General features: G+C 39.1%; 1 long non-coding RNA gene across 1 annotated transcript; it reads left to right on the top strand.

The window, feature by feature from the left end:
- The first annotated feature begins 7342 nt into the window (after positions 1-7342).
- On the top strand, positions 7343-8092 carry LOC143703916 (uncharacterized). Its single transcript, XR_013191475.1, has 3 exons — positions 7343-7420; positions 7497-7628; positions 7712-8092. It is a non-coding gene; the product is annotated as an uncharacterized LOC143703916 (long non-coding RNA).
- The last annotated feature ends 1944 nt before the right edge of the window (positions 8093-10036 follow it).

Genomic DNA, 10036 nt, shown 5'->3' with positions numbered 1-10036 from the left:
GCAGCACAGCAGTCCCTAAGTACATAAAAGGGAAATACATTTTAATGTATTCATTACCTTTGCTTACACATCTTGATGTGATGTGTGATGAGATGTGATTATTCTTACCTGTCCACCCACTGGTACTTGGCCTTGGGTATGGAGAGCTTGGCCTTTCTGTAGTGTAGTGGTCATCACGTTCGCCTAACACGCGAAGGTCAGTCGCATGTAGGTGTCTCAGCAGCCTTCTCTGCCATCTTGGTTATAGAACAAGATTTATCTGACGCTTTTATCCAAAGCGACTTACAATTGCTATATTTCAGAGGTCGCATGCCTCTGGAGCAACTAGGGGTTAAGTGTCTTGCTCAGGGACACATTGGTGTCTCGCAGTGGATTCGAACCCGGGTCTCTCACACCAAAGGCATGTGTATTATCCACTGCGCCATCACCGCCCCTATGTGCCAGCAGCACTGTAGCGATTGGCCATCCCACAGTACATTGACGTCAAGGATTGCTCACTCTCAGACTGCAGCATCACCCAGGACAGGATCATCCAGTTCTCATTCATCACAGCGTAGGATGACATTGTACCAGATGAGAGGGTCACTTTTCTAGCAACTTTGCGTGTGTGATCTGATCTGAACACCTGTCCAAAAGTTCCTTGAAGGAGCTGAGTGAGAGCTGCCTCTTGCCGGTGTTATTCCTGAAGCAGGCACTCCACCAGATAATGTGCAGACACAGACACCCCATGCCACCCATCAGTATCTTCGTAACTCCCAAACGAAGCAGGTGTGTCATCCTTGCTCAATGCTCCTGTGATGGTTTTCTGGCCATACAGCCCTGCTTCAGCATCCCTGACGTTCTGCACAATGAGAAGGTAAGCAAGGTGGGCTCTTTCAAACTTAAGGTGAAGCACCTCAGACAGCTGGTTGGCCATGTCATTAGGGGATTTTCCAGACTGCCTCAGTTCATCTATCACAGTTTTACAGATTGCCTTCTTATGGGTTAGGAAGGCTGGCAAGATGTTTCTGAATCGCTGTGGTAGCATGTCCACCCACTGAGGTTTATCAGCGAACCAGTATTTTTTCCATGCCTTATAGCACAGACGTGAAGCAAGGATGTAATATTGCCCACTAGTGCCAAGGATCACTCGGGGTCTTCCCACACCTGAGGACACAACATGAGGATTTGGACAGCTGTAGAGACAGGGCAGGATGTAGTTGTTTCTAAGCCTTTCATTTATACTGTGCTCAGGTTTCCAAATGAAAAAGGGATGGAGCTGGAAGTACTTTGGTGACGGAAGGCCCATGTTTGTCTCTATAAGCTCAGGCTGAGGTGGATAGCGCCACAAGACCATATTCATTAGGTGTCTTACTGGGTGTGATCCTGGCCAGAGCCCCATGGACTCCATCTCTGTTTTCATCCAAATTCTTTGATGAAGAGAGCAGTTCCAGTGGCTAATATCTTGCAAGTAGCTAGTAACAGGTGCTTCCGTCTGTGCAGACGTCAATGATGCAGGAGCTGTAGGTGCTGATTGTGCTGCAGGAGGTGGTACAGAGCCATCAGTCTGTGAAGAAGGTCTACACAGAGGATCTGGTGGACTGGGAGAACTAGAGACTGCATGTGATGGTGGTTAAGGCTGTGGCAGAACTGCACGGAACACAAAGCAAAGGAAATAAATGCATATATATATATATTTACATTTACATTTAGTCATTTAGCAGACGGTTTTATCCAAAGCGACTTACATTTGAGGATTAAACCAAGCGAGTCATCATGGAGAGGCAAAAACAACGCAAGAAGTGCTCAGAATACAAAGTTCAAACATTGCTAAGAGTAGCATAAACCAGACAAGCGAAGATTTCAAGAAAAAGGTTTTTTTTTTTTTTTTTCCTATGTTAAGTGCTCACGGAAGAGATGAGTTTTCAGTTGTCTTTTGAATGCTGTCAGTGATTCTGCATTCCGGACGAGGGTGGGTAGGTCATTCCACCAGCATGGAACCGTGAATGAGAATGTTCTGGACAGTGATTTTGTGCCTCGCTGTGAAGGCACCACGAGCCGTCGCTCCTTGGCCGATCGTAGGCTTCTGGTAGGGATGTAGACCCGTAGGAGCGAGTGAAAGTAGGAGGGAGCTGAGCCGGTGGACAATCTGTAAGCAAGTGTCAGCGCCTTGAACTTGATTCGAGCAGCGAGTGGTAGCCAATGCAGGGAGATGAACAGCGGAGTGACGTGGGCTCTTTTGGGCTCGTTGAAGACAAGACGAGCAGCAGCATTCTGGATCATTTGTAAGGGTTTAGTTGCAAATGATGGAAGACCAGCTAGAAGAGCATTGCAGTAATCAAGCCTAGAAATAACCAGGGCCTGGACTAGAAGTTGTGTTGCATGCTCAGTTAGGAAAGGCCTGATCTTCCTGATGTTGTGCATTGCAAACCTGCATGATCGAGCTGTCTTTGAAATGTGGTCTGTGTAGGTTAGCTGGTCATCAAAGATTACTCCAAGATTTCTGACTGACCTTGATGGGGTGATTGAGGATGAGTCTAGCTGGATAGTGAAGTCGTGCCGTAGAGACGGATTGGCAAGGAGGACGAGAAGCTCAGTCTTTGCCACATTGAGCTGCAGGTGATGTTCCTTCATCCATGCCGAGATGTCCGCCAGACAGCTAGAGATACGTGCAGCTACTGTGGGATCGTCTGGTTGAAATGAGAGGTAGAGCTGGGTGTCATCAGCATAGCAGTGGTAAGAGAAACCATGTGCCTGTATGATGGGTCCCAGTGATGTGGTGTAAATGGAGAAGAGGAGGGGTCCAAGGACTGACCCCTGGGGAACCCCTGTGGTCAGTCGATGTGCTTTGGATATCTCGCCTCTCCATGCGACCCTGAATGACCTACCTGTGAGATAGGGCTCAAACCAGTAGAGGGAAGTTCCAGTGATGCCCAGTGATGAGAGGGTGGACAGAAGGATCTGATGATTCACAGTGTCGAAGGCAGCAGACAGGTCTAGGAGAATGAGAACTGATGATTTGGAAGCAGCTTTAGCGATCCGCAGGGCTTATATAAGTATATATATATATATTTATATATTTATATATATATATATATATATATATATATATATATATATATATATATATATATGCGTGTATAACACATTTAATGCACGTGTGTTTAACTATCTTTACTGTTTTTGTTCAAGTAGCTGGGAACAGGGGTTTCAGTCATTGCAGACGGCATTGCTGCAGGAGCTGTAGGTGCTGATTGTGCTGGTTGAGGTGGTATAAAGCCTTCACCCTGTGAAGAAGGCCTACACACAGGAGCTGATGTTGATGGAGGCTGCGGCAGAGCTGCAAGGAAAAGCACAGGGAGGAAATTAAAAACATATTAAAACACTGAATGTACATGATATGTATTTGATTGTCTTGACTACATTAAATGACTAATCATTATTTATTATTTTATTCTATGTATTTTGTTATTTATTCTAGTAATGCACATTCTGATAATGTTCAAATGTCTGTAAGTAAACAGTCCACTTTTTCACAACAAATAAAAACAGTTTAAATAGCATGCATACAATTCATGAAGTGCACTCACCCTCACCACTGGTATATTCAAACCTTAACAGTAGTTAGAACAAAATAACATGTTTTTTAGAACAGGCAAGAACAGTGCCAAAACAACAAATAAGATAATTAAAAATCAGAAATGGAGGATAAGTGTGTATGTAACCAAATAAGCCTGCAAAACTGATGTGTAAAGTAACCTGTTGTAGATAAGACTGTGGATCCTGTGGCTGCAGATGAAACTAAAAATTAAGCATTATAATTTGAGCGTTTTCTCTCCAGTATGTACAATTTTATACCAATTTTATAAGAATTTGACATGGGTATATATAACACACATGACACGATACTTGATTTACTTACTCAGCTGTGTGAGATATTTTGTTGGAGAAATACTCAGCATCATCCTCTCCAGTTCTTCATCCTCCTCCATTACTATAAAATATAACAAATGCATCAGTAGCTAGGCAGGCTTTAAGAATCAATATAAGCAAACTTGCATGAATTTTATTAACTCACCAGGCTGATCAGAGTCAGTAATGGAAGGAACAGGTGGTCTTGCAGCGGAAGCTGATGGTGAGGGCATCGGAGGAGTGTTTTTGGTCATCTGTTTTTGCTGCTGTTTTAAAAGATACTGCTGCAAATTGTACATTTTGCTGCCTGGCACACACTTCTGCGTCATTATAAAGAAAGCATATCCGTCTGCCCTGGTATCCCAAATCTTCCTCCAAGTGTCTTGTGCTCTGGATCCAAATCCAACAGTATTGTCATCCTCTGTCAAAACTGGCACTGGATCTGGCCTTTGAGACAGATACTGTTTAAGATCTTCAATTTCCTTGAAGCTTCTTGAATACTCAAGAAAGGAAATGAGGCTATCCTTGCATGGACCCTCTGGGTTGAACTGCCCAGCCTGTTCTTCTTCCTCAACCTTATCGGACAGGTACAAAGCATAGCTGACATCATTCTCTAATAACCACTTGAAAGACTTGCCCTTGTACTTGCCGAACTGAAGAATGCATTCTCCCAACACCTCTTGCTTGTCAGAGACATCCCCTCCTCTATGTAACACAACAGAACGGGCGTTCAACTTGACCAGATTTTCACTGTTTTCTTCATGATGCTGTTCTGAAATCAGAATGTATTCATTAGTGTCTCAGCATAAGCATTTAAATACTTACAGTAACAAAATGAAATAAGACAGTTAATACTAAAGCATCAGTGATATACATAAAAGAGTTATTTTACAATGCTATAATATTCCATAATATTACTGTTTCTTAACTGAATAAATGCAGCCTTAGAGCACGTACTGTTTATTAAATTTGCATTATTTAATATTCATTATTTAAATTGCTTTAAAAATGTATATATGTATGTATAAAAAGTTAACAAGTTAACTAATTAAAAATGTTAAATTATACCATTAAATTGTACACATATATATATTTGTTTGTAATTTAAAAGTAATATATGTGTGTGTCTGATATTAATTACATTATAGGAGGACCAAACCCGCAGAAATTAAAAAATAATAAATAAACATGTAAACAAATAAAAATATAAATTTGATAATAGGAAAAAAAATAAAGGAATAAACGACTTGATAAAATAAATATGATTTAGTCTTTATCAAACTAATTTTTGTATTATTTCCCTCAATTTATTTTCTGCTTTTATTTATTTGTTAATTAATATTTATATTTGGTAAGCAAGACCAACCAACCTAATTATCATGCACATCAAAAAATGTAAGAATAGATATAAAACTAAAGAAAGAAAATTTAAAATAAATAAAGATTAAAATAAATAAATCTGGAAATAAATACATATTGGAATAAATAAATATACAAATAAATGAATGCATAAATAAATATGCGAATAAATGGAACAAACAAATAAATAAAATAATAAATAAATACAATTAAAAAGAATACAAATACATTAAAATATAAAAGCAAAAAATTATAAATTAGGGGAAAAATATACAAAAATACATTTGATTAAAATTAATCATATTTATTTTATCAAGTCGTTTATTCCTTTATTTATTTTCCTATTATCACATTTATTTATCTATCTATTTATTCATTTATTTATTCATTCATTTTTAATTGCAGGTTTGGTCCTCCATACTACTGCACATTACATCTTACTGCACTGTTAACATATATTTTAAGCATAGTAAGAGATTATGATGAAACATTCACCTTTACCTTCACCAGATGACACTATGCTTTTTAAACTACCCGCCACGGAAAAGCGAAACAGCGCCAAAAATTTCGTATGCGATTTTCTGTTGAGCAGGTCAGTACACTTGCAGGGATGTTTGTGGTTTAATCTCTTTAGAAAAGGACAAAAATAAAACAAATGACCATTGAGGTTTCCTGTACAGTAATAAAAAATGTTTAGTCTGCCAAAAAAAAAATTTAAAATTTTAATCTTTTTAAAGAAAATGTAAAAATAATAATACGTTGTATAAAGTTAAAAAATGTCTGACGTTTTTACAAAACTCAGTTTTGCTGAAAGAAGAAGAACAAAGACATTATAAAAGGTTTTGTGAGAAACGCTGTGAAACACTTGCACACTCCGACCAGAAATGGCTGAACGGGAGTGGTACGGTGCGTCACACACTGACTCCTCCCACGACACACCTCCGCACCTGGAGCGTGGGAGATAGAACACAGAGTTCCCACACACACACATCTCCACACATGGATCGAGGGGAATAGAACACAGAGTTCCCACACACACACATCTCCACACATGGATCGAGGGGAATAGAACACAGAGTTCCCCCACACACACGCACACGCACGCACGCACGCACGCACGCACGCACGCATACACGTCGTCACAATGTCTGACCCCTGGTGTTTGACCCGTGCTGTGCCCTCCTGCTAGTGTTATTTTCGTAAGAGGTCGAGAATTATTTTATTGCTGAGGTTATCTGATGAGATCGGGGTGTATGTGCAAGACAGTCGCCATATGCTTTTCTAGTTGTAAAATCAAATATCAGAATCCCTACCACATGCAGAGTTGAAAGATGTTCTTTGAAAAAAAAATGTGCGGGAAAAAAAGGTGTTTTTGAAATCGGGAGATGCAATCTTTAAATTATGAACGGCTATTTCATTCAAACTCTTCACTTCGACCAGAACAGTCAACCGAATCTTGGCTCTACGTGAAACATGTCAGGAGATCACCACGGTATGTTGGTAGCACCATTTCTCATTTTAACAAAAAGTATTATAGTTCAAATACGTGTTAGAATATTACATTTTTATTCTCTCTTTTATTAACATGAACAGAGGAATCACTCCCGGATTTATATTATAATGGCGCTTTAGCAGAAATTCTGGATCCTCATTGTGAGTTTTTTATAAAACATTCAAATTGTTTAATACATTTTACTGAAATTGTTATTATCAGAAACATATATATATATATATATATATTTGTTTATTTGCATTTTAGATAACGAATGGTTTTCACAGAGGGCTTTACACAGTTTTTTACAAGACAATACAGTAGATAGCGGTGAACTCCCCCCGACTCAGACTCCTGTTTCTACAACGCAACAAACCCAGGCTTCGGAGGGGGATCCACAAGCGTTATTGGACAACTCCGTGCAAGCGTATGATAACGTCACTACTTTGAATCGTCCTGAAGTGCCTGTTTGTGAACAGCCAAACAGATCGCCGGAGGTTGAAGTGAACGCATCTGACATAAGCGACTCGTATCAGAGGCCTTCATGCAGCTACTGGAGCGGACATTATAACGTGCGTGTACATCGTCCCACCTCTGGGAGAGGAATAAAGCGTCTTCGTGATGTTTATGGAGAATATGATTCAGACAGTGGCTCGCAATTAGGATATCCAAACGACGGTGGGTAACATGACAATCGTCATTATTTTTATTCATTGAATATTTAAAATAATAAAAATAAATATTATTTCTCCAGAACAAAACTCCATTGATGAATGTACACCGACGACGAATTACCAAGACCCCGAAGTCGGAGGACCATACAAGAAACGAGACACGGATTTAGCCGTGTCTCACGACTCATACGAAAGCTCATCGGAAGATAGTGGTAAGATAGGCTACTATACATTTTGTGTCTTATCATATGTAATAAATAATACATATAATAATTATTGTTATGTTTTCTTCTAGTACAATATCATGATGAAAGAGAATTGAATATATTCCTTGAATCCCAAGCGGCAGTGTTGGATATAATTGAGCCTGAACAGAATTCATCCGACAACAGTGACTCCGGAGAATCTGCGGGTGCCTTTAGACCGTTATTCAGCGAGCGGGATTTTCAGAGGTTGCGTTATGAAACATTTCTCAGCGCCAACCGGAATTTCCTACGAATTTTAGATGTTGTGTGACAGCCCAATCGTATCAGCAAACCGAAGGACTGCTGTTTGATTCACAATCGCCAATAGTCGGACTTCTACGTACGATTGCTGATCGCCAAAACCAACACACTGCAGACTTGAGAAGCGTTGTGGAGTTTTTTCGGAAACTGTCACGAACAAGCATTAGATGAAAACAGACAATTGCGTAACGAGCTCTTAAGCGTACAACAAGAAGTCGATCAGGTAAGGTCTGATCAACAATTGGTGACGGTGGCCATGTCTCTAATTTCTGAACGACTACATGTTGTTCAGAGAATGTTGAGGGAATTACATGATGCGTTTATGAGAAGATAAGGATGCATACCTTTTTTTTTTTTTGAATGTTACTTTTTAATTTCTTTTTAAAACTCATTTGAGGGTTATTATTTTTAAATTCATTTGGTAATTATTTTTAAATTCATTTGGTTATTATTTTTAAATTTCATTTGTTTGTTATTATTTTATGTGATCTTTATTAGTGATACAGACATGTGTAGGTGGCTTAGTATTGTTGTTGAATTGTTATTCTATTTCTGTTACACTTTGTTAATCGTACACATTAATTGACAATATTGTTTATGTATGGTAGTAGCACATATGTGCTTGTTTTACACGATTTTAAATAAATAAAACATACCAAAATGCTTTGTAAAAGAGCTCGAACCGACTCAGATTCTGAAGACGTAGAACACGAGCGATCAAGACAGCAGATTAATAATCAATTACGACAATTAATAAGCAATCAGCTACAAATGCTAAACACAAGCGAACTAACCACTACCGAACGATTGCAAAATATTATAGACGAACAGCAAAGATGGTTAGAAACACCTGTGCCTAATGATAATGAAAACGTACAGATCGGTACAGGTGATTCACCTCAAACGAGCTATGATCCACAGCTTCCAGAAATGGGGCTGAGTCAGTCAGAAATACGTAACCTCGCGACTGAGGGAGGCTGTGTAGGACAGTTCACAATAATACCAAGACCGCATTTCAATGGGGTAGAAATTAATAGGACACTTAATCTCCGTGAAATAGACACAAATGATTTAGCTACTTATAATATACATCTTCATAATATTTTAAATGAGATTGTAGATTTTTCTCAATTGATGGCTGGCAAAACAGGCTATATAAACATAGCTTTATCTGGCGATAGTTTATCCACGTCCATAAATACAGTTTTAACACCTGAGAACAATCACAATCCTACATTATTTATCGAACAGATTGAACAAGCGACACAGAGTAACGGTGCTGTAAGCACAGACGCGACACTATCATTACAGATTTCTGTAGTTATGGACAAGCCTGGAGGGAGTCATAGGAGAAGAAGAATTACAACCCTTGCGATCAGTGAATCTATAGAGATGAATAAAATGCATTTATGCAGTCCTAATAATTTCGAAAACAGTATGTGTTTGAGTTTTTGTCTAGCCTATTTTCTTAATCCGTCGTTTACAGATCAGCAACTACAAAGACCTGCGTACGAAATCCATACGAGCTGTGTTTTCACACCGCATGAAAAATAGGATTTCACAATTTGATTGTTTTCGAAAAGAAATATGATCTAAAAATCTTGGTATTTCACCGAGACAGCTCAGGGAATCTACAAGTGTACAAAAACACAGATGAAATTCATCCAAAGACTGTGAACCTGTATAATCACGAGGGGCATTACCATCTATTAAAAAATTTGAAAGGTTTTATAGGGTGTAGCTACGTCTGCCAATACTGCCATAAGGGACACAACGATATGAGGACACACAAATGCAAATATGTATGTAATATATGCAATACGTCCGAGTGTCGGATACATACTACAAAGTATAGACAATATCCAGATTGTCTCAGATTCTGTAGAAATACGTTCTGCTACAATACACATAAAAAATCATGAGTACCCGACGAAAGCCCGCTATGTGATACCATTCGTTTTTGCTCAAAATGTCACACTACTTATAGGCTAGCAAGAAACTGTGATAAGATAAAACCACACAACTGCTCTCCGAAGTGTTGCGAACATTGCAACGAGGCCTTGACAGACGCCGGTAGCCACGAATGTTACATTCAACCCCTTAAGTCTGAAGCA

The sequence above is a fragment of the Siphateles boraxobius genome, unplaced genomic scaffold (genome assembly GCF_051911475.1).
Source record: "Siphateles boraxobius isolate OS27281-9 unplaced genomic scaffold, OSU_SipBor_1 39, whole genome shotgun sequence".
Classification (NCBI taxonomy): Eukaryota; Metazoa; Chordata; class Actinopteri; order Cypriniformes; family Leuciscidae; genus Siphateles; species Siphateles boraxobius.
This window is presented reverse-complemented; position numbering and strand designations above follow the sequence as displayed.